This window comes from Camelus bactrianus, chromosome 32, assembly GCF_048773025.1.
Source record: "Camelus bactrianus isolate YW-2024 breed Bactrian camel chromosome 32, ASM4877302v1, whole genome shotgun sequence".
NCBI classification, from domain to species: domain Eukaryota; kingdom Metazoa; phylum Chordata; class Mammalia; order Artiodactyla; family Camelidae; genus Camelus; species Camelus bactrianus.
Genome location: NC_133570.1, coordinates 13,403,157 through 13,427,910, shown reverse-complemented (window position 1 = coordinate 13,427,910; position 24,754 = coordinate 13,403,157). Strand labels below are relative to the sequence as shown.

Genomic DNA, 24,754 nt, shown 5'->3' with positions numbered 1-24,754 from the left:
GCCTCGGCCGCATGGCCCCCGCCCCACCGCCCGCGGCGAATTAATTGGGCCCTGAAAGAAGGGGCGACGGAGCTTCCAGTTAATTAGTCAAGAAATGAATCAAGCCCCAGCGGCCTGGCAAAGGCTCCTGGGGCGCGGGTTTTGTGCAAGCCAAATTGGTCGGTGGGCGCTCCCCTTGGGCCGGGTGGGGCGCCGCGGGGAACACAGCTTGGGCGCCTCGGGCGGTCCTGCGCCCGGCGCCTGGCACCCTGCGTCCCGGAGCGGGCTCGCGCGCTCCCGCGGGCTCTAGCTTCCCTCGTCTCTTTCCCTTTTTCTGTCTCTTTCGTCTCGCTTCTCTTTTCCCTTTTTGGTTTCGGCCGTCCCATCCCTCCGATTCTCTCAGGCTCCCTGAACTTTGCTCAGGGTTTCCCACCCCCTTTCCCTGCTGCGTCTCTCCAAGCTCTCCATCCCGGCGTCTCCCTCTAAAGTCCCAGCCTCAGTCTGGCAGGATCTGGGGCTGGGTGGTTTGGGGGCGGTGCTAGGGGATGTTGAGAATCCCTGACTTGGGGATACAAGGTGGAAATGAGCACTGGCTTTGGAGCCCTGAGGCCTGCTGTATGGTCCTGGGTGCAAGACTCTCCATCCTTGACTCCCCTTGGATCCTGGCTCCTGACTGCGGTTAGGAGAACCTTCTGAGATAATGCTCTGCTTTGAAAGGGTCTGGTAACCCATAACCTGTGTCCCCACGCGATGAGGACTTAGAATTGAGGCACACCTGCAACACATAAGCAACTATTGAGCACCTGTGGTGTGCCTGCCTTACTTTGCTCTCCATCACCTCCTCCAGTCACTCTGCAGCAACCCAGGCAAGGAAGATCCCAGGGTTTTCATCCAAAGCAGCTCTGTTGGAGGGGAGGGAGAGGAGTTACAAATAGTAAACTCAGTTATTTCAAGGCCTTTTTGTGCCATGTGTCCAGTGCTCTTTTCTGAGCTAAAAAGGGATGGAGCTGGTGACTCAGAGAAGTGGAGTGATTTTCCTGAAGTCACACAGCAAAGGGGAGGCAAGGCTGAGGGTTTCACCTTCAACCAGGCATTCGGTGCCTGCCCCTTGATCACATGAAGAGCTCAGGGGGTCCTCAGAGGTCCTGCTGGCCTGGCTTGGCACCGAATATATTTATGTACAGCAAAAGGGTCACCAGAATCACCTTGTCTCCTCCAGCTTGGCACTAAGGCCCGAATCTCTCTTGGACTCTATTTCTTTCATGTCTTTCTTTGTCTTCCTAGCTCTGTCTCTGTTTTGGCCTCCCACCCACCAGGCTTTTTGTCTCTCCTCATTCCCCTCTGGAATCCTGACTCGGAAGTTGAGGTCAGACTCTCTTCCACTTTCTTCCAGTTATCCAGGTAGCTGCCCACATCTCACAGCTTGGAGCTGGGTTGACATCTGTCTGTCGCCAACCGCCAGCCAGGATCCGAGCTGCAGAAGCATATTAGATTCCATTCCATGCCCTCCTTGCTCTGCCGACTCCACCACCCAGCCCCTCCCCAAGCCGCATCCACGAGGTCCTAGGAGAGACTCCAGCGGTTGATTCGATGAATGCCTGAGTTCCAAATAGCAGCCCAGAACCGCGTTTTTTCTTTCTTTCTTTGCCCGCTTGACCGACTTTGACTTCGCTCAAGGCCCCGAGGTGCCTGCGCCGCGCTTAGCTCTGCTTCCTGCCGCAAGCAGGAGGCCCTGGGTCTGTGGTTTCCGCTCGCCACATCCCTGCCAGGCGCGCACGCAAGAACTTGGCGAGCTTCGCGCACGGGCTTGGCACAAACTGCTTTGGGCCTCAGTTTCCCTGCCCTTTTCAGATCGGAGCAGAGACGGACGAAACAACTGGAAGAGGAGGAATGGCCAACAGATTGGGTGGTGGCAGGACTGGAACCACGGCCCCTTCCCCCTTTCCACGGACTTTATCCACCTTAACGATCCCAGTCTCCCCCAAGCGCGACCTACAGCCTGTTGGAGCTCCGTTGGCCTGGTGGGTGGGTGTGCCCGGCTACCTGGAGGCCAGGACAGGCTAGGTCCCAGCTAGCAGGTGCACGCTCGGGTGTGTGCAGGGCTGGTGCCTCTCGTGCCTGCCTGATCCACTGGGATTGCTGCTGGCCTTGGTACATTTGCAGCCTCGCGACAAGCTGTGTTCCAGCAAAGGGTTGGCACATTTAACGGGGGATTTTCACCCTTCTGAGCCTCAGATGCCCCCTCTGAAAAATGAAGGTAAGAGGCCCTGCCACAGTGAACCATGGCAAGGAGTAAATGAGATCATGTGTGTACATCACCCAGTCTAACCCCTGGCACATAGTAAGTGATCATTAAGCATTAGCTGTCTGGGCACCCTAATCTCTCTCTCTCTCCATGTATCTATGTATTTATATAGATATAGATACATATATATGATATAACTACATATAATGTGTACTCTTAGAATATGCTTAGTATATACTATGTATGTATCTACTTTAAGTATATACTTAGTATATCACAGCTATACTAAAAATATATACTATATATATTTAGACTATCTTTAAGAACATTTTTTTTCCTTAAAAGACTATCTAGCTCCTATTAGCATTGATCTCTTACCCAGCTCTGTTCCCAGCTCCACCTGAAGCTCTGCCCCTTGTCCGCTTCCCAAGTTGATAGCGCAATGGGATCCTTCCTCAAGCCCCCTCCCCCAGGCTTAATGCCACCATGGGCTCCTTTCCGGAATCCCAGGACCTCAGAACTGCAAGTGACCCACAGAGAAAGTGCCCCCTTCCTCCCCTTGCACTGGAGTTAGGGTCTCAGGTGGACTCTGAGACCAGGTGTCCTGACTTGGGATCCAGTGCCTCTTCCACCCCTCCCCCACCTGCCCCAGGCTATCTCCATCTCCTGACCTGGTGGGCGCGGGGCGGGGGTAGGTTTCTCAAATCAATGGAGGGAACACACTTGTGGAAAGTGAAGGAACGTGATTGGGCGCCTGGAGCGTGTTTGGGCGGAGCCCAGTGAGGGTCTATAAATGAAGAGGGGACTGCGTGGGACCCGGGCTCGAAGGGATTTCAGGCTTCTGGGGAGGGTTTGGACGCCTCCTGACTCTCAGCACAGTTGTGTGTAGCTGTGAGGGCCCTACTCCCGGGCCCAGACTCCTAGTTGGCAGCAGGAAACACCATCCCCTGCCTCAGTCCTTTGGGACCCTTCCCAGCCAGCCCTAGAGCCCGGTGGGGGAGGGGGGAGATGGGAAAGGGAAGATGGAGAGGTGGAAAAGGACAATGACAGGGAGTGCGCAGAGAGAGAGTGAGAGCCAGAGAGACGGGGGGACGCTTGGGGAGAAGGGAGGAAGGAGTACACCGAGGGAGGGAGACAGACGGACACTGAGAGATGGACAGAGACCCTTTCACACCTGGAGAGACTAGGACAGGCCAAGTGAGAGAAACACAGGAGACAAAATGAGAAGCAACTGGGGGCACAAAGTAGAGAGAACAGAAGAAAAAGTGGGACAGAAGGAAAGCGCATGCAAAACGAATGCCCCCAAGGCGACAGAAGAGAGCCGGCGGGGAGATGACAGCCCCCACCGGCGAGGCCTGGGGCAGCCCCGCCGCAGCCCCTCCCCCGGCCCGCCCGCCCCCGCGCCCGCTGTATTACTTAACATGCTAGCAGATTATCTCGCGCAGTATGAATGCCTCCATTAAATCATGATTGAGCTACTCCAGCCGACCAGTTCCCGAAGTTGCCTCCAGCCCCCAGGGAATATGGTTTTCAAAACCATACAGAGCATCAGATACCCGCAATTTAGGAGATAAGTTATCATTCATTAGGGGTTTCCAGGGGCCCCCTACAAGGCCTTTGGGGTGGGGGGGATGGGGGGGAGTGTGTGGCTGAGAGCTTCCAAGTCAGTGCAGGAAAAGACACTGCATTTCTCTGTTTGCCATCAGCTTGGCTTAGAAGCCTCTCCCCCTCCCCCAGTGCACAGCCGCTCAAACCTACAAGGAAGGTTTGGGTGGTAGGGTCGAGTTGGCCAAGAAGAGGACACATTCCGCCAGAGTCCTCCAGGTTCCCAGAGTGCATCTGGCGCGACGGAGAGGGGCTGTGCGTGCAATTTCTTGGACGTTCTCCCTGGAGAGCGACGGGGCGGGCGTGGTGGGGAACATCCCCAGGTACTCCTGGGAAAGCAGCTCTTTGTTCAGCCAGGGGAGGCTGGTGAGTGATGAGGAGGAGCCCGATGAGAGTGAAGATCCCCCTCCCCGACTCATCACTCCCACTGGTTCAAATAAACCACAGTTCACCTTCTTCCCTCTTGCTCTGCCTCCTCCCTTACTGGCCTCCCAGTCTGCTGAGAAAGGTATTTTAAAAGGACATTTTAATGGTAGCAAAGAAAAGGATTTCTTTTCCTTTTCTTCTTCCTCCTCCTCCTGCTGCTGCTGCTTTTTCTTCTTGCGAGGCTTGTGTTTGCTTTGCTTTAACAAACAGCTGATAGAGTTTGCTTTAAAAGAGCACTAAAAAAAAAAATTGTACCCACAGGGCAGGCCAAGTGTTAACTGTGCATATGCGTGCGTCTGTGGATGTGTGGTGTGTGTGTGTTTAGGCCTCCTGAGCAGGTTTGTAGTAATAAATGGGACCTCCTTCAGGTGCAGAAAGCTGGGAGGGGGAGCAGGGAGGAATGCAGGGACAGATTTACACCTGTCCTTACAGCTGCCATCAACAACACTTACAGCCTCCAGAAATGACCCTTGGTGCCGACTTGTCTGGAAGCCATCAGGGTCAGTTTTGAAGCAGGAATCTTCAAGTGGACCAGAGGGCAAGCTCTGCCCACCCCCTCCCACCCCCCCTTCCCTGTTGCTGTCCTCCAGGGCTGCCCCCATCCCTCCCCCCACCAACCTCCCCTCCCTCCATCTGTTTCCCCTGTCAGACAAATATCATCATTTGACTTTTAGATCCCTTTGGTGCTACCGCCTAATGAGGGCCGGGCAGGGTGCAGGGTGCAGTGGCCACCCTCCTCCCTCCTCCCTCCTCCCTCCTCCCTCCTCCCTCCCCCCAGGAGCTGGGTCTGGCCCCAGGAATCTGTGTGGGATTCCTGACTCTCCCCTCCAGCCAGTGTCTGCCCCCTGCCACCAGCCCCGCCCCAGCCCACTGGCCAGACAGTTGAGCCACTGATAATATCCAGATGCCTCTGGAATCTTGCTTCCAGTCCTCCCAGCGCTCTGGCTGGTCTGCAGAAGTGGGGGCAGTGGGCAGCAGGCATTCTGCCCTGACACTCGTTGCCACCTCTCAGAGGCCGATGAAAGGCCCACTCAGCTGGGCCCTTCAGGACGGGGGAGCCTGGAGCCAGGGCACTCAGAAGGCATGTTTGACACCCATGCTGGGAACTTTGAGTCCCTGACTTTCTCCCCTCGGCCCCACAGAGGTCTAGGAGGCTGAGAGGGAGTGGATTGCAGGCCACTGGCTGCCAGAGAAGCCACAGGGGGAGAGCTGGGCACTTTGCCTGAGAGCAGGCCCTGGGCAAGTGTCTGGCTTCGATTCCCTTATTGGTAGAACTGGGAGTGGCTGGGGAGGGAGATGGTAATACAGCACTTCATGTTCTATCCATCTTGGTATCACTTCAGAATGATTTCCTTAAAGTATATTTTAGTCATCTCTTTACTTTTTCAAAACACCTAATCTGTCGAAAATGAAATCTTTATCTTGGTCCTGCAAATCAAACTCACTTCCCGGAAGTACAAGGAAACGAGAAAATGGTGAGTGGTGGAAACCAAGCAACGTTCCAAGGCTGTGAGCTGGAGGTCCAGGCTCTCTTTGAAGATGCTGGAAGGCTGGGGTTAGAAGGGGAGTCAAGACCAGTATGTTGGCGCTCACCTGAGATGGACTTAGAAGGAAGGTCTGAGAGAGAAGTGAAGTGGGAACTGTTTTCTCCCTGGGGGTTTAGGTCCATATAAAGGCACGTTCAGCTCCCACCCTTATACCCCTTTTGACATTTTGGGGGGCACTGCTCTAGGGAGTGCTTACCTAGAGCTTTTTAATGTATTGCAGCATCCAGGACCCTGTGTCCTGATTTTGGATTTTGGGTTTCTTGGCTCTGCTGCTCCCTTAGTCTCAGAATCGTGGCTCAAGCCCTCTCTTCACTTTCTCCATCACCGGGAAAACTTTCACCACCTTTTTGGGCTGTTGGACCCTTTGAGCAATCTCCTGAAGTCTGTGGATACCGCCTGAGAATAATCTTTTTTTGCAAGACACAGGGTTACAATTTCACATGAAAACTTATTACAAATACAGAAGCAAAGTAACATATAGGCTCCTTACAAATGCATTGTGTCCCACAGTCTAGCCGTGGCTCTGATATTGTACCTTTGAAGTCAGGATGAGCTGAACAACATTTAGGGATCTCCATCACACCTGTAACACGATATGAAAATACCTGTGATTCTGTTGGTGACTGAGTCACAGTCACTGCACGTCCTCCTGTGAGTTGTCACCCATATGAAATCCTGATTTCACTGCAAGTCATCCAGGTTCATAGATCCCCGAATTCTGTCCGTGGACACCCCTGTACAGACCCCAGGGTAAGGACCCCTCAGTGTAGAGGGAATGCATTGGGCTCTTGGTCTCTGTAGGGACTGAGGAAGGTTCTTACGGGAAACAGGCACAGCTTTGAATGCTGGTGCAATCTGCAGATACCACAAGCTAGGGCAGGGGGGAAAGCCATTATCAATATTTCAAGGGCTATTTCTCAATAGGCCCAGAGGGATGCGAGGTCTGGCTTGGGACGGTCTGGCTCAGAGAGGGGAAAGTTCTCCCCAGAGTACCCATCAGTACCTCCATCCTAACACAGCCACGCCCCAGGATGATGTTTGGGGAAGCTCTGGCCCTACCAAAAGCTCAGCTTTCCCACCTAGATAAAGGATGGAGCCTTGCTTTTATCTTCTCCACCTTTACCATAATACCTGCACAGCTCTTTTGCCCCAAAGGATTTGTGGACAAGTCCTATCTTAATTAGCATTGGGTAACCCCCTCATAAAGGTTAAGATATGGGGAGCTGATGCATTTTCTGCCTTGAAACAAAGCACTTAGGCAAACATCTGTGCCCAGGGAAGGGAAGTTGCAAATGGCCCCAGGACATTAGCCCTCACTGTCCTTGGTGAAGTACAGCTTAAAGGACTCTGAGCTACTGGGACAGGCCCTTGGAGGCCTTTTTTAGAGGATAACCAGAAAGAAGAAAGCTGGAAACTGTCAGAACACCTTCAGAGAAATCGAGTGTAGCTTAGAGCAGGGTAACCTCATGGAATTCTGGTGTCCTGGGAAAATAAGGACCAAGGTATTATGGACCAGTGTGCAAGACCTATACCCTGTTCTTTGCTTGTGTTATTTAAAGGTACTGTGACCGGATCTAATATTCCTTCATTCAACTCATTCATTCACTCATTCAGCAAATCTTTGCCAAGGGCCTATCATGTGCCTCGGGGCCAAGGACATAGCAGCGAGCCAAGCAGCACAGGAAAGTGATGGTCCCCAGGGACTTTCTAATGGGGGAGAGGATAGTGAGAAACAAAATAAACGGGAAAAATAAATGTTAGATGGTGATGAGCTACAGGGAAAAAAATAAATCAGAAAAGGGAGACATGAATGGGGGGTGGTGGGGTTTAATTTTAAAGGGTGGTCAGAGGAGGCTTCACTGAGAAGGTGGCATTTCAGCCAGGACCTGGGGGAGGTGGAAAAAAGCCATGGGGATAACAGGAGAGGTGTGAGAGAGGAGGCGGGGGCAGGAGACCCACCTGTGCTTGAATATCTGCTGGATCCTGGATCCTGAGCTGGGCACGCTCTGTCCATTGTCTCCATCACTCCAGCTCAACTTCATTAACTCAAAGGGAGTTCTTATTTTCGTCCCTATTTTACTGTCGGGGAGGGTGAGGCTCAGAGAGGTTAAGTGACTCACCAAGGTCTACCTAGGTAGAGTTACAATTGGAACCCAGGTCTCAGTTTTTCTTTCATCTGGAAAGACAAGATCACTCAGGAGAGAGAATGCATTCTAATGCTTGGCACAGAATTGGTGCCCAATTAATATTAGATTTCTTCACTTCTCCTCAGCCATCCTGCTCCTTGGCACCATTTGGCCCAGAGTAAGGACAACATGGTTTTCATGGTCTAGGCTAGTGGTCTCCAAAAAAAATTTTTTAATAAAACATTTCCCACATAAAAGTAGAGAGACTGGTAGAAGGAACTCTCATAGATCCACTATTCAGCTTCAATAATTATCAACTCATGGCCCATCTTGTTTCATTTATACTCTCAGTGGATTGTTTTAATGCAAATTCAGACACCATACATTTCATTGGTAAATACGTCAGTGTGTATCTCCAAAAGACAAACAAAACAAAACAACAGCCTCAAGACTGTTATCACGCACCCCCCGAAAGCAATGTTTCCGTAATCTTAGGAAATATGTCCAGTTAGTATCTGATGTTCCCGGATCACCTCCATTCTTCTTATATTATTACCATTGGCTTGTTCCAGTTGAGATGCAGACTGTGTGTCTACATTGTGTTTCATTATTTATCTCTTACATCCACTTCCCACTGTTTTTCACCCTAAAAAAAATTGTAAGTGGAAATCATGGAATCATCCTAGCTCTTGCCATTTGCATCCCTTTAGTGTCATTTATTATGTTTCTCTGTCCCCTGTATTTCCTATAAACCTTGTGGTTAGAAGGAGATTTTTCTCTTTCTTTCCTTCCTTCCTTCTTTCTTTTTTAAATGGAGGTACTGTGGATTGAACCTAGGACCTTGTGCATGCTAAGCATATGCTCTACCCCTGAGCTATACCCTCTCCCACCAAATTCCTTGAGAGGACACCACATCATTAAACACTAAGATTTGAGAAGACACTGTCCAATATCTATACATACACGTTCATATGTTCACAATTATAAACAGTATACCTGTTGAATGTGACATAGTATACATAATTGAACTGCGCTAAAATGGAAACCAGAAGAGATGACACTGAAAATTAAATGTGCCTGGAAATTCTTCCTGCACTCAAGTGGTCAGTCCGCTCAAAATCCGGGGAGTGTATACGACTTCATCAGGAAGCTATTTCTTAATTCAGTCAGGATACTGCTTGCAAACCAAATGGGAAATGGTGCCTGGGAAACTCTGAAAAGGCTGAACCATCGGATCCCCCCACAGTTCACCGGCCCTTCGAGAAGGAAAGGAAGATTCTGCCACAGTCGGGTCCACTTGGGAGCGTCCTGCGCAAAGAGGTTAACAAACCAGAAGCTGCTTTAGAGAAAGGGGAGTTTTTTGTTTTTGTTTTTTTCCTTTTAAAATTTTAAAGTACTCGTTCCATCAGAGCAAAGGGGAGGTCGATTGCTCAGCAGAGAGACTTTAAACAAACCACATTGCCCACAGGTCTGCTTCTCGAAGGAAGGGACTGACTCTTCACCCCTCCCCCTGAGGAGTGTTAACAGCAGTATTAAGGCTGGCGAATCCGGCAGCGGCTTGCTTGCTGCAGGGAAGGTGTGTCTGTGCCTTTTTGCAAGGCATTAATCACTTGTTTATAGAGAGGGAAGGGAAAAAAAAAAAAACAGAAGGAAGACAGTGTGGACTGTTCAGTCTCGGGTTCCCTCCCAGGCGAAGCCCTCTGCGCACCCCCCCCCCGCCCCCATTGCCTTTGTCCTGGGTTCCAGAGCCACGGGGGGTTGGTGTCTGCAGAGCTGAGCCTGGGGGCGCACTAGTGGTGGTGGTGGGGGCGCGCCCCGTGTGCAGAGCTGCAGGCTCAGACTACCTTCAAGTATTCAAAGTGCTATCATGTGCTCCCTCTGCCCAGTCCTCACCTCCTCACACACCTCCACCCCTTTTCATATACACGTCTGATCACCCTGTTTCCCAAACTGACACACTGGACTCATGTTCTCAAAAACAACAACAACGACCTATTATTTATCTAGAGACACTGGTTTCCTCTGGGGAACTGAACTTGGAAACCAGAACTGGAGGCGAACCTACTTTCAGTTGTAAACTCTTTGAAATTGTGTAACCTACGGATGCATGACCCATTAACAAAGGAGCAAAGAAGCACATGTTTTTTGTTTTGGGGTTTTTTTTTTCCTGATAAAAAAATTAAATATGTTCTTGGTAGCAATCTGAGATCTACAGAAAAACTGAGTAACCATTCTAGTAATAATCACTTCCTCCCCCCATACATAGAGTTGAAATAAAAGTATTGTTTCCTTTTGAATAGGTTAGGTGTCTCTGAACAGGGTATTAAATCTTTTTAAATTTTTTATTTATGTTAATATTTTGATTTTTTGGGGGGGAGGTAATTAAGCTTATTTATTTACTTATTTTATTTATTTATTTATTTATTTATTTATTTATTTATTTATTTATTTATTTATTTATTTATTTATTTTTAGTGGAGGTACTGGGGATTGAACCCAGGACCTCTTGCATGCAAAGCATGTGCTCTACCACTAAGCTATACCCTCCCCCTCAGGTATCAAATCTAAGAGGTATAAAATGGTAGAGTAAAATGTAATTCTTTCTCCTATAACTCTCTTACTTCCTGTCCTCATAAGTGACCACAGAGAACAACATGTATCTTTCTAAGTATATTAATATACATATATATATATGTGTGTGTGTGTATATAAAAGTGTATATATAGTTTTTTTTTTAATAAGGAACGGTTTCCAGGATGGTGGAGGGGGAGGGTAATTAGGTTTATTTGTTTTATTATTTTTTTAATGCAGGTACTGGGGATTGAACCCAGGACCTTGCACCTGCTAAGCATGCAGTCTACCCTTGAGCTATACCCTGCCCCCCATGTATAGTTTTGACAGATGCATCACTTTCTTTTTTTTTGAGATGTATTATTCATGCCAGAATGTGTTTTTAAGCATTACTTTTTAAATAAATTAATATATGTGGAATGCCTTTTAATAATTTATTTTTTCATCTTACATATAAGGAACCGTCCTGATCAAAAAAGAGAGACTTTAAGGTAGACAAAAATGGGCACTCCATGAGGAAATGGTAGCACATGGCGGCGAGGGGTCAATTACAAATATCCGCTACAGAAACCGTAAATCTGTTGGGCCAGGTGTTAGCCAGACACGAGCCATTTTTCCTCTGCCTTTATCAATAATAAATGCAGCCCCCCATCAACTGGACCTCAGGACTTTTGCCGACATGGCAGGCAGGTCTTGCTAAGTGGACAGAAACTGCCAGGCTAAGCAAGTATCCTGAAAACATTTATGTCTTGAAACCCTCAGTCATTTGGCTATGTGTGTAAGAGCGTTGGCCCCCTGAAGGTTCCGGCTGAATCCTTCGTGCTCTGTGGTGGCAAGGAGTGCCACTTTGTGGTGCCCGTGACATTGGATCGGTCTTAAAACGAGCCTCCAACAGTCCCTCCGTGGTCAGTTCAGCCTACTTCTCTGCTGTCTCAAATCCATTTGCAATGGCTGTAAAAGGCTATCAGCCGAGGATGCTAGCAGTAAATCTTCCCCTCTCATTCCAAAAGGCTGACAAGGGAGAAACAGCTTGAGTTTTCACCCTGGTCTTGCAAACTTGCGGTCCTGCTGTGCTGGCCTTGTTTCTTGAGTTCGACAATGCGTGATCCTGTGTCTCCCCCGTGTTTCTCCCCTATGGTGGCCTAGGGCAGACTTAAGCCATGGAGTCTGATGTGTGGTTCCGCCGTGATGGAAGAAAGTCAGATTGTATTCCCTGCTACTCCGGCTGACGGCTGTTCACATTACACGACCCCTCTCCCTCTGTGTCTCTGTGAAAAATGGTGAAACTTTGCTGGCAAACAGGTTTTTCTGGCTGATTACCCTTAAGATGGATGTTTCCCTGGAGTGAGGGAAACCAGGAATGTTTGGAGGAAGCCCAGGACTTGGGTAGAGACCCGTTTTTGAAGCTACCTCTTAGGATAGCCACTGCCCTACCCGGTCCAACAGTCCTAGAAAAACAGAGGCTGGACCGACTGACTGGAATATCACGACAAGGTCAGACAGGCAAGCTGGCTGAAAAGCTAGCTATGGTTTTTAAGTGCAAATAACTGGCTTCAGAGTCATCTAGTCCTCGTACTGCAAACAAGTCAGTTAGGTCGCCTCTTTGACCCTCAGTATCTATCAAAGGGGCTGAAGCCTCCTGCCCTATCGCCAGAGGCCCGGGGATAAAACCCTCACCAGACTTAAAGTGCAGAATGTTTGGAAGCTGGACTTGTTACGATGGCAGCTACAACAATGAGGGAGACACCTCTTGGGAGTGAAATGAACTGGTATTTGTAAAACCTTCAGGGATCCCCCTGCTCTCCGAGCTGCTGTGAAAGTGTGAATCTGAGGGAGCCTGAGAGATGGAGCAATAGAATTGTTGCTGTTCCAGTCAATGTACAGATAAGCTGCTCTTCAGATGTGTGGAAAGATAAATCCTAGAGGGCCACAGTTTCCGGGGATGAACTGGGTGTGTCAGTGTGGAGGCAGAAACACACGCTCACGCACATTCAAACACACGCAGAATTGAAAGCTATAGGGCATGTGGGATTTTCATCATTTCTTGCCCTTGTCCATCCAATCTGCTTGCTTACGGCAGCCAGAGGATGACTTTAGGATCCAAATCAAATCATTATTCACCACCATGCTGTATATATTTCCAATAGTTTTCCATTGTTCTTAAGAGAAACGTAAAAAATTTTCAATAGACCTGTGAGGTTTTCTCCAGCTCAATTTGTCCCAAGTTCTCAGTCATTTTTTTCTGCTCTTGCCTTGTGGTCAATTGAATTAGTGAACCTCGAGCCATCACACCCCTGTATCCATGCCCTTTGCCTGGCGTCTTGGTGGTCTCCCTGGCCTTGGGCTTTGGGCTTGGTCATGTGACCTGCCTCAGTGAATCAAAAGTGGGCAGAAATGACAGTGGCCAATTCTGACCCCAGGCATTGCACGCATGTCTCCACTTGTCCTCTTGTGAGTCTATTACCACCGATTGAAGAGCTCTCCCTGAATAGCTGTGGCCCCTTCAGCCTGGCTCCCACCCAGAGTGAAAACACATGGAGTAGAATGGATGCCTACTTGCATTTGGGAGTTAAGCCCTGTCAGGCTGGCAGCTTGAAACAGGGATGCCTAGCTGAGCCCAGCCAAGATCAGCCAACCGGAAAACACATGAGAAATCAATGTTTCTTCGTGATTGCTGCTGAGGTCTTGTGGTTGCTTGTTTCACAGCAGTAGCTGACTGAGACAAGATACCCTGATTTTCACCACTCCTTCTTGTCACCACTTCCTCTGCTACTGGCCCCAGGATGCTGCTGCCTGGGTGGTGGTCCTCTCCTTATCACCTGAGTACCTCCTACTCATCCTTCAAATCTCAGCTCAAAGCTCACTTCTCTTGAGAAGCCATCTCTGACCGCTCGGGTTAGGTATAAACTCTCTAATATATACCCTTCATGGCACTGATCAGAGATATGGAATGCTGAGCTGAGCAGTCAGGACAGTGTTCTCGAATAAAGGCAAATCATGGACGGTTTTACACACTGGAGTGCAGTGGCCAGCCGTGGAACTGGTGGGAACTAGGTTAGGAATGGTAGCTCAGAGCATGTGCTGGCTAAATTGAAACAAAAAAAATGGGGTTCGAGGCAGGAGGTGATGACTCAGCCTAGTTAGAGGTCAATTTAACCAAAGGTCACGGCTCTCCTGAGAAGTTCTCAGAAGTGGGAGAAGAGAGATTGGCAGCTTGTGGGAGAAAATGAGAGAAGCTGGGAGATGCTCGGGAAAAGATAAGACGGATCTAAGAAAATAAGTCAATGCCAGGGTGGGGGGAGGGGTGTGGGGTGGTGGGGGAGCCCAATGATTTTTTTTTTTTAATGCCTGGGCCTCAGTGCAGGAGTTAATGGGAAAATCCATAACCTGGGGTGATGGAGTATGGGTGGGGCGAAGTCAGGTGGAAAAGATAGAGGTACCAGAAGGAAGGGCTAATGGAACCACACGGGAGACATTAAAAAGCAATAAATCTGGCAGCCTGGATGGTATTTACCCAGGAATTCTACAGAGGGTGATTAACTCTTAGAACCCTGCTGCTCACCTGGGGCTGGAGCTGGAAGGGATCCACGTGGGCTGCCAACAAGGTTTGAATTCATCCTGAGAAGAATCGGATGGGAGAGGAGATGGGTTTCTAGGCTGAGAGCAGTCCAGGGAGTCTTTGGAGATAGAAGGGGGCCTGGAATTGTGGGAGGCTGGGTTGGCAGAGGGGCTCCATCACCTCAATCACCGGGGAGTGTTCTTGGGAAGAGTTAATCAGCCCGTGGGAAGGGAGAACCACAGGATATAATTTATTTACCTCCTCCCTGACAAAATCCTTCCCAGAAGACTACGGATGGTAATTCTCTGTAATTATAACTTACGCGAGGTTCTGTAGGCTCTTAGAGACATTAACTCATTAGTGATCACGGCACACCTGGGAGAAAGGTGTAGGGGGAGGTGAGGACCAACTTCACCAGCCAGATGGGGGAAATAGGCTCTCTGTGGAAGGAACAGAGGTAGAACTGTGATTTCCTGAGTATCAAGTGCTTAAAGGGAGAGAAAGAGATTAGACACGGAGGTCTGGGTGCAATTTCTCTTTCTCTGTGCAATCTAAGGGAAATCGCTCAACCTCTCTGGGCGGTGGTTTCCTGATCTACAAATGAAGAGAGCTGGGTGTAACAGACGGTAGGGTTCCTGTCTCAAAAGCCTATTTGCTTGGAAGTTTAACCTCCCCCTAAGTTACAGAGAAATATCCAGTTTGCTGTGTGATGCTGAGGATGGATTTAGGTTAGACCAGAGGCTGAATGTTGCCACGCTGTCTATATGAGACATAGCGATGAATTCATCATGGCCTTTAGAGGTGCATAAAACTGAGATGAAACTTTGCAGTGAACTGAAGCTACCAGTGAAGGACAGCAAAGCTGGCTGCCAGCCTCATTGGACAGGAAGATGGATTGGTGGATTTCGAGGACAGCTGCAAAAATTCCCCCCACAGTCCTTTGCACTGTGCTTTTGCCCCTCCTCCTGAGAGGCGGGGACTGTTTCCCCTCCCCTTGGACCTGAGCTAATCCCGTGACTCGCTGTGGCCAATAGGATGTGGTGAACATGATGCCGCATGCCTTCTGAGGCTGGGTCTTCAAAGAGTTCTGTCCTCATCCTGTTGTGGTCCACGTGCTGTGGGAAGATGCTCTGGCTTGACTCTTGACTTTCGAGAACACAGGTGAAGAGACAGGCCCCAGCCTTCAGCTGTTGCTGCCAAGCTCCAGATATATGGAAGAGGCTGTCAGGGGTAACTCATCCCTCAGACTCTTCATCCCCTGCTCACCCACCAGAAATAACATGCCCTGGTTCTTCGAAGCCACTACATTTGGGGTGATTTGTTTCAGAGCAGTGAGTAATTGACAGAGTGACTAATGGAGGTTTTCTGGTTCCTAGAAATCCTGATTCTTTGGCCTTTTTGATCCAAGTGCTGATGTCTTCGGCTCTGGATCCAGCTGGCTGGAGGCACTTGTAAGCTGCTTTCACCTCTAAGAGTTTTGACTTGCCTGCAGGGATGAAATGGCAGTCATGGAAGTTCTTCGTGAGCCGTGAAGCAATCCTAATGTGTGGATATGATGATTTTTAAATCCCTTACCTCCTTATTGATTGGGTTAAGGAGAGAAATTTAGGTAAAGGAAGAGGGAAGTCAGAGAAGAGAGATGAGAAGGAGACCAAGAATTTCTTGAGCACCTACTATGGTGCTAGGTATTGTGTGATTCGCTTTCCATCTGCTGTCCTGTCCACTCAACAGTCCTACGAGGTGGACATTATTACCATGCTACAGATGAGCAAACTGAGGCTCGGGGAAGTTAAATGGCATGTCCAAGACCTCAATAGCCAGGCTGTGATGGAGTCAGGATTTGAACCAAAGTCTTTCCAGATACAATGACCAGACTTAGTCCATTCTTTACACTGGTTTGAGCTTGTAGGAAGAGAGCTGGAGTCTGTGGCCATGTAAGGTCTTCTGACTCTTTCTGTTTTACCTTTGCCTGAAGCTGGTTTTGGAGAGACAGAAGGCAGGATATTTTTTCCAGCAATTCCACTCCTGGGCGTATATCTAGAAAAGACAAAAGCTCTAATTTTAAAAGTTACATGCACCCTGATGTTCATAGCAGAGCTGTTTATAGTAGCCAAGACATGGAAGCCACCTACATGTCCATCAACAGATGACTGGATAACAAAAATGTGCTTTATATATACACAATGGAATATTACTCAGCCATAAAAAAGAATGAAATAATGCCATTTGCAGTAACACAGATGGACCTGGAGATTATCATACTACATGAAGTCAGTCAGATAGAGAAAGACAAGTATTATATGATATCACTTATATGTGTAATCTAAAAAAATAGTACAGATGAACTTATTTACAAAACAGAAACAGACTCACAAACATAGAAAACAATCTAATGATTACCAAAGGGGAAGAAGGGGAGGGATAAATTGAGAGTATGAGATTAGCAGATGCATACTACTATATATAAAGTAGATAAATAGTGGCAATCAATTATACTTTAATAAAAAAATCCTACAGGAATAAAGCCAATATATTATAACAACTAAAAATGAGGCATAACCTTTAAAAATTGTGATTCACTATGTTGTACACCTGAAAATTCTATAATATTGTGTGTCAACTATACCTCAGTTTTAAAAATTAAATAAAAATTAAAAGACAAAAAGAAACCAGGATCTTTTCTGTTTGGTTCCACCCCTGACTTTAGATCAGGCAAAGTCCTTGTAGGAAACAGAAGAATTTATCCCAGATGATTCAACCAGGAGGAGTTTAATACTTTCTTTCTTTAAAAAAAAAAATTTTTTTTCATTGTAGTTTTTTTTCATTTTTTTCATTGATTTACAATGTCAGTCTCAGGTGTACAGGAAAGTGATTCAGTTATACATATACATACATACATATTTTCTTTTCAGATTCTTTTCCATTATATGCTATTACAAGAAATTGAATATAGTTCCCTGTGCTATGCACAGGTCCTTGTTTACCTATTTTATATTTTGTAATGAATACAAGGGCTATTTTTAGGGAGGTGATCAGGGTTAAGGAAGCCAACAAGTGATGTTGAAGCTCTCTGGGGCCAGTGACAGTGGGAGCCATCACTACCCTTAGGGCTACAAGGACCATGAGGGGGCACATGAAGCCAGTGAGGGCTGGAACCATGGAGCTAAGCTCCCCAGCATGGGCTCCAGTCAAGGCAGGATGGTGGGTGGCTTTCAGGGAGGGGCAGGGAACAGATACCCCGACAGGACCTCTTAATCCCCTCTCCCTCCTATCTGCCTGCTGCCTATCAGCGGAGCCCGGTCGGAAGCCAGAGGCCAGGGGATGGGGATGCATCTGCAAGGGCCACTCCCTGGGCACCAGGAGCAGCGGAGAAGATGGTGCATGGATCTCTTTGTGTGTGGAGGGGTAAGGGGTAGAGAAAAAGCACAGACGTGGCCCCATCCCCTCCGGCGGCGGGGGGAACACATCCAATGACCTTGACACTTGTTTTCCTCAAAGAAAGGGGACTCTTGGGTACTTTTCACTAGGTGTGCTGGGAATTTCCTGGAGCTGCTGCGTGCTCCCCGAGCCCTGCACGAAACACTCTCTCCACCTGTCAGCGCCCAGATAGGCTCAAGTGTGTCCCTGTCGCACTTGGAGAGGAATTTGGAGCGTGTGCGTTGTCCAGCCCCCTCCAGCCCCCCTTTAACGTGAGTCTGATTTTAAAGGTAGTGTTTATTCGCGTAATTTGTTGATTTTATCATTTCCCAGCTGCATGACTTTGAGGATGTCATGTCACCTCTCTGAGTCTCAGTCTTCTCACCTGTAAAATGGAGGATTATAATGAGAACTGAGTAAGAAGTTCGAAGTGTAGCACGGAGAACAGTGCCAGGTGCCTATTAAGCGCACAGAGACGGGTACTTCTTTTTCTTCTCCGTTATATCCTCCTCCTCTTCCTTCTTCTTCTGTCACAGAGGATGGACAATGTAGATCAGAGAAAGGCCCCAACGTGGATATCCCTTCCCCAAGTTGGATAAACACAAAACGAAGCATAATGGAGGGGAGTGGGGTGGGACGGGACAGACTCGAGTTTGAGATTTGTAGATACTGGCAGGTATATACAGAATAGATAAACAAGTTTATACTGTATAGCACAGGGAAATATATACAAGATCTTGTAGTAGCTCATGGTGGAAAAAGAATGTGACAATGAATATATGTATATTCATGTATGACTGAAAAATTGTGCTGTACACCAGAAATTGACACAACATTGTAAACTGACTATAACTCAATAAAAAAAAATAATGGAATCCATACGTCACTGGATCCTTTCTACGTGCTGTGCACTATGACGATCTCTTGATAGATTCGGTTTCTAACTGTCACAGAGCTCTAGGAGATGGGTATTTCCATGCCTTCTGTGCTGATCAAGAAGCAGGGGCTTAGAGATGTAACTTGCCCAAGGCCACCCAGCTAGGAAGTGGCAGGACCAAGAGGGAAGCCCAGGTTTTTGCTGGGCTGGGGTAGACCCTTTAATGACTGCCTAGGATGTGCTAAGGGAAGGGAGGCAAAGCCACGGGAGGCCAGGACCCTGCTCTTTGGATTTGAACGTGCCTGTGGCAAGATAATCGCCAACACCAAGTAGCACTCCTTACACTCCAGGGGACTAAGGATGAGATCTGGGTGTCCTCTTCCTATTTGAGATGGGCCAGTTCTCCACGGATTGAGCAGTGGAGGAACCAGGAGGCGTGAGGGACCACAGAGAACAGGAAGTGATGCTTGAGACTGGCGAATATCATAGGAATTACTCCTTGGAACTGTAGCCGTCTTTTTTTGGAATAGTCTATTTTTAAAAAATTGTATTAGTTTGCTTGGGTTGCCATAATGAAATACCACAAACTTAGGGGCCTTAAACAACAGATACTTATTTTCTCACGGTTCTGGAGGCTGGAAGTCCAAGATCAAAGTGTGGCTGAGTTGGTTTCCTACGAGACCTCTCTTCTTGGCTTAGAGGTTGGCAGCACACCTTGGTGTCCTCCCCTCTTCTTCCTCAGAGGACACCAGTCAGATTGGATTAAGACCCACCCTAAAGACCTCATTTAACTTAATCACCTCTTTAAAGGTCCTTCTCCAAATACAGCCACATTCTGCCACCCCCGGGGGTTAGGACTTTATGAATTTGGTGGTGGTCAGGGAAGGGGTAGTGGGACACACGCTTCAGCCCATAACAAACTCTTTAGAATTACGATTATTATTTTAGTTCCAAAATTAGATGAGGTTGAGCTTTGTGAAATTGATGATAATTAACTCTTTGTGACCTAGTGACCTCCAACAATGATGATTTCATTTGAAGCCTGTCCCGTGTCCCCCGTGGGGCACGAATGCACATGAACCTCCTCTTGGCTTTAGCAGCACTGCAACATCGCAGTGTGAACACCAGCAGTGAGCGTGCAAGAAAACCAGCATGCGGGAAAAAGGAAACCCGTTAGGACCACAATAAGGTCTAGAGCTGGGTCTCTCCTGGCTGTCACCCATGCCATGTTTCTGGGCTGCCAACCTCCTTTCTCGTCCTTGACTCACTGACACAGGTTGGGTACAGCGCATATCCGTACCCAGCCTGTGTTTCCTGCGAAAGGGAAGTTCGCTTTCTCGATACTTCCTTCCTTTCCTCTACCCTGGATAATCTGTGCTTCACAGAGATTTCTCATTCTGGTGAGGGGAGGCCAGCTTATCAGCAGAGCTGTGGCTGTCAAGGTCTAAGCCTCTTGCATATACAAAGAACTTGATCCTTAGATCCGCCCTATAAAGGAGGTGTGGCCATTATCCCCATTTTACAGATGGGGAAAATGAGGCATTGAGAAATTGCACAGCTTCCCCCGAGTCATACATGCTAGCGAGTAGGCACAGCTGGGCTGTGAACCCAGGCAGAATGTTCCAGATGCTGTGCACTTCACCACGGTGCTCCACTGCCTCTGGCTAGACTGGTGAGTCCAGCTGGGACACCGGAGTGGGATCATGTGGGGCTTCAGCTCAGACAGGTCACTGGGGCAGGCTCTTCTTTGTCCAGTGTCCGTTCCAGGGCCAGAATTCTGTATCTTAGACCAGGATTTCCTTCAGTTCTTGCAGTCCCTTGGGCCACCTGCATATCTGTGGCCTCTTTCCTAGGGGACTAGAAGTGACAGCTGAGACCTGCTTTGCGATGTGACGTCATGGGAATCTGAGAGCGCAGAGGCTGAGGTTAACGCGGTGACAGTAATTACTGGCCTCAGAGCGTGACGGGGAGGACGGATGAGACAGCATAGGGAAAGAGGTTGGCGTGGTGCCGGGCACTTAGAAGGAACACAGTGTGGTGGTGATGCCTGGCCTTGACTGTGCTGTAGTTAGTTCCTGGGACTAGAACACAGATTTGATGGGTTGGGGGGTACCTAATGGAACTTGTTTTTGCAGGAGGGGCGGGGAGTGGGGGATGAATTGAGATTTGCAGAGCACAAACTGCCAGCCAGGCACCCTGGGAAGCACTTGACATACATCATCTCATAATCTTTGTTAACAACTCCAGCGACCATGATACCCATTTAATGGATGAAGAGACTGAGGTTTAGATGTAAACTTGCTGCAGATCATGCAACTAGTAAGTGGTGGAATTGGATTCCCTGTGGTTTCCTGATTTCTCCTTCTGCTTCTCTCCTCTTTGTTATCACTATACCAGCCACAAATATCTTGCAAGTGTAAATCTAGGTCATGTGACTCCCCCTACCCCAAATTCTCATAACTTCCCAGAGCAATTAAATTAAAATTTGAACCCCTCCATGTGCCTAGTAAGGCTTTCTATGATTTGGTTTTTGCTAAGCTCTTGGTCCTTATCTCTTGCTTCTTTTTCTCATATGGATAAGGTTAAGCCATCCTGGTCTTTTTTCCTGAACTCTAGGCATTGTATCAGTTAGCTACTGCTGCATAATAAAGTATCCCAAACTTAAAGCTTAAAACAACAATAAGCTTTTGTGATCGCACATGATTCTCTGGGTCAGAAATCTGAGCATGTCTTGGCTGGACAGATCTGGCTCAAGATCTCATGAAGCTGCAGCTATGATGTTGACTGGGGCTGCAGTCACCTGAAGGCTTGGCTGGGGCTGGAGGATCCAACTCCAAGATGGCTCATTCACACTGGTGATAAACTGGTACTGGCTGTTGGCTGGGGGCCTCAGTTTCCCTCCATATGGGTCTCTCTAGGGGCTGTGTCTTTATGACAAGTCAGCTTCCTCCTGAGTGAGAGATTCAAGAGGGAGCATGGTAGAAGTTACAATGTCTTTTATGACCTACCCTTGGAAGTCATACTCCATCCCTTCTGCAATATCCTTTTTGTTATGCAGGTTGGCCATATCTGATGTGAGAGGAGACTACATGTGGTGTGAATGCCAGGAGGCAAGAATCACTGGGGCCACCCCCAGCCTGGATCCCCAACCCCCTTTTCCTTATTTGTGTCTTAATCATCCTTTAAACTTCAGCTTTTTAGCACATCTCCTTCAAGAGAGCTTCTCCAACTGCCCAATGTATTCATTCCACAACTATTTATTGAAAGCCTACCAGGTGCCAGACACTGTTCTAGGTGTTGGGATATGGCAGGCAGAGGTCCTATTGGATGAAGCTTCAAAAATATATTCATAGCTCAACCGTGTCTTCCCACATCTACTTCTACCACTGAGGTTTAAGCCACTGTCATCCTCACCTGGGTTGCCACAGTAGCCTCTTGGCTAGCTTCCCTGCTACAGGCTGTTCTCAACCACAGCTGGAGGGATCCTCCTAAAGCCTAGATCAGATCAGTTCCCTCCTCTGCTCCAGATGCCCCCATGGATCCCATCTCATTTGCAGTAAACACCAAAGTCCTTACACTGGTCTAATTGGGCCCCATCTTCCCTCTCTGACCTCCTTATCTACGACTCCCTTTCTCCTTGCTTGCCCAGCTTCTGCTACACTGACCTCCTTGCTGGTCCTAGGACCTGTAGGCACGCTCCCACCTCCACCCTTGGACATGGCTGTTTCCTTCCCCAGCAAGGCTCTTTCCCCAAACTGTTATGGGACTCACTCCATATCTTTGCAGCCTTTGGTCATATACTCCCTTCTCACCGAGTCCTTTGCTGTCCACCCTACCCAGAACTGCAGCCCTCTTCCTCCTCATCCTTCTTGCCTCTCTCTTTTTTTTTTTAATCATAGCCTTTCTTGCCTTTTAAGAAGCATTTAATGCCCTTACTCCCTGGGTTTATTTTTGACGTTATATTTCTCTTCATATCAAAAATCTAAGCTCCATAGATTTTTTTGGTTTACTTTCTTCATTGATGTGTCCCCAGAACCTGGTCTTGCACTGACTACATAACAGGCTTTCAAAACAGTTGTGGAATAAATGAACAAATCAACTTCTCCTCCCTCCAAATTGGGAGCTCTTTCCATCACACCTGATGCTTTTCTGAGCGCCACAGTCGACCTCTGAGGCTTTCTCGGAGGGTCAGAGGCAGTAATAGACGTAAGAGCATCACGTAACACTTATGCCAATGACCACGAGGATGAGCGCTGTTATTCCTTCCCCCAGGCCCGAGGAGGGGCACCCCCCTCCTTTTGCTTCTCAGTTATGTCTCCCTGGCTGGTTTTCATCTCCTTTCCCAGAGCTTTCCTCCTTCCCACTCAGGGATGCCATGCGGCTGCTTCATCATTTATAGTGATGGCTGAATAATCGAATTGTTATTGGTTTGGAGGGGGCGTTGGCGGGGAGAGATTTTTGCTAAATTGTTTCTCTTTGGATAATGTTCATCTTCTGCCTGGTTGTGATTTATTTCTGCTGTTGGCAGCCTTGCTTTCTGGAAATTAATTTCTTTGATTGGAATGGAAAGAGAAGTTGATGGTGGCGGGGTGTGTGTATTGTGTGGGGTTCCTTTTGGACATGAAATCTTGATGAAGCACTGGTTGGGGTTTTTCTGGGTATGGTAAGAGGGAGTAGTAATCTGGGTGTTAAGGATCTTAGGGTGCCCATCTGCACTCCCAGCCTCTGTCTGAGTTGCCCAGCTCTGTTTTCTTTCTTCCCTTCTTTCTTTCATTTCTTAAATTGAAGTATAGTCAGTTTACAATGTTGTGTTAATTTCTGGTGTACAGCATAGTTGCTCATTATACACATATATATTCCTTTTCATATTCTTTTTCATTATAAGCTACTTACAAGATATTGAATATAGTTCCCTGTGCTATATAGTAAGACCTTGATGCATATTTATTTTATATATAGCAGTTAGTATCTGCAAATCCCAAATTCCCAATTCTTTCCCCCACCCCCTGTTCACCCCCTGGTAACCATAAGTTTGTTTTATATGTCTGTGAGTCTGTTTCAGTTTTGTACCTAAGTTCATTTGTGCCGTTTTCTTAGATTCCACATATAAGTGATATCATGTGGTATTTTTCTTTCCCTTTCTGACTTACTTCACTTAGTATGACCATCTCCAGGTCCATCCATGTTGCTGCAAGTGGCATTATTTTATTCTTTTTTATGGCTGAGTAGTATTCCATTGTATAGATACAACACAACTTCTTTATCCAGTCATCTGTTGATGGCATTTAGGTTGCTTTCATGACTTGGCTATTGTAAATAGGAGCTGCACAGTGCTAACCTCTTGAGTCCAATGGGCCTACAGGCCTGGCCCTCTGTTATCTGTATGAGCACATTCACTCCCAGATTACCTTTGGCTGGTGTTCATGTCTACATTTTGGTGCCAGGCCCTGTTATAAGCATGTTGCATGTATCGACTCACTTGATCCCTGTAACAATCCTATGAGATGGGTACTATTATTATCTCCATTTTACAGATGAGGAAACTGAGGCCTAGAGAAGTTAAGTCACCAACTGGATGTAGCTGGCTAGTACGTGGTAGAGCCAGATTTGAACCATTTATAGGTATACTGACTAAGCTCGGAGAGGTGAAGTGTAAGTCCAAGGTCCCAAGAGTGCCAAGTAGCAGCACCAGGATTTGTAGCCAAGTTTGTACCACTGAGCTTTTCCTGACATGGTTAGTAGTCTGTCCATCTGTGCTAGTCAGGGTTCTCGAGAGAAACAGAACCAATAGGATATATTGAGAGATACAGAAGAGATTTATTATGGAAATTAGCATGTGCAGTTATGAATGCAGGGAAGTCCCATGATCTGATGTAAGCTGGAGACCAGGAAAGCTGGTAGTGTCATTCAGTCCAAGCCCAAAGGTCTGAGAATTGAGGGCCAATGAAGTAAGTCCCAGTCCCAGTCCAATGGTCCAAGAACCAGGAGAATTGATGCCCAAGGACAGGAGAAGACAGATGTCCCCATTCAAGCAAAGAGCAAATTTTCCCTTCTTCCACCTTTAGTTCTCAGACTCTCAGTGGATTGGATGAAGCTCATCCCGACCCCATACCAGTGAGGGACATCAGCTTTACTGGGCCTACTGATTCAAATGTTAATCTCTTCCAGAGACACCCTCATAGACACACCCATACGTAATTTTTTTACCAGCTCTCCAGGCATCCCTTAGCCTATGGGATGACTCATAAAATTAACCATCACATCACCTAACTCTGGATCATTCCAACTTTTACACTTTTTAAAAGTTGACTCATAAAATTAACCATCACATCACCTAACTCTGGATCATTCCAACTTTTACACTTTTTAACTGCCTGAAATAAGCAGGGGAAAATATATCTG

General features: G+C 47.7%; 1 long non-coding RNA gene and 1 other non-coding gene across 6 annotated transcripts in view; one reads left to right on the top strand and one right to left on the bottom strand.

The window, feature by feature from the left end:
* LOC123619309 (uncharacterized) overlaps positions 1–24,754 on the top strand; it is a 578,093-nt gene that overhangs the window by 91,499 nt on the left and 461,840 nt on the right. The window lies entirely within an intron of this gene.
* TRNAA-UGC (transfer RNA alanine (anticodon UGC)) lies at positions 10,404–10,476 on the bottom strand. The gene has a single exon. It is a non-coding gene; the product is annotated as a tRNA-Ala (tRNA).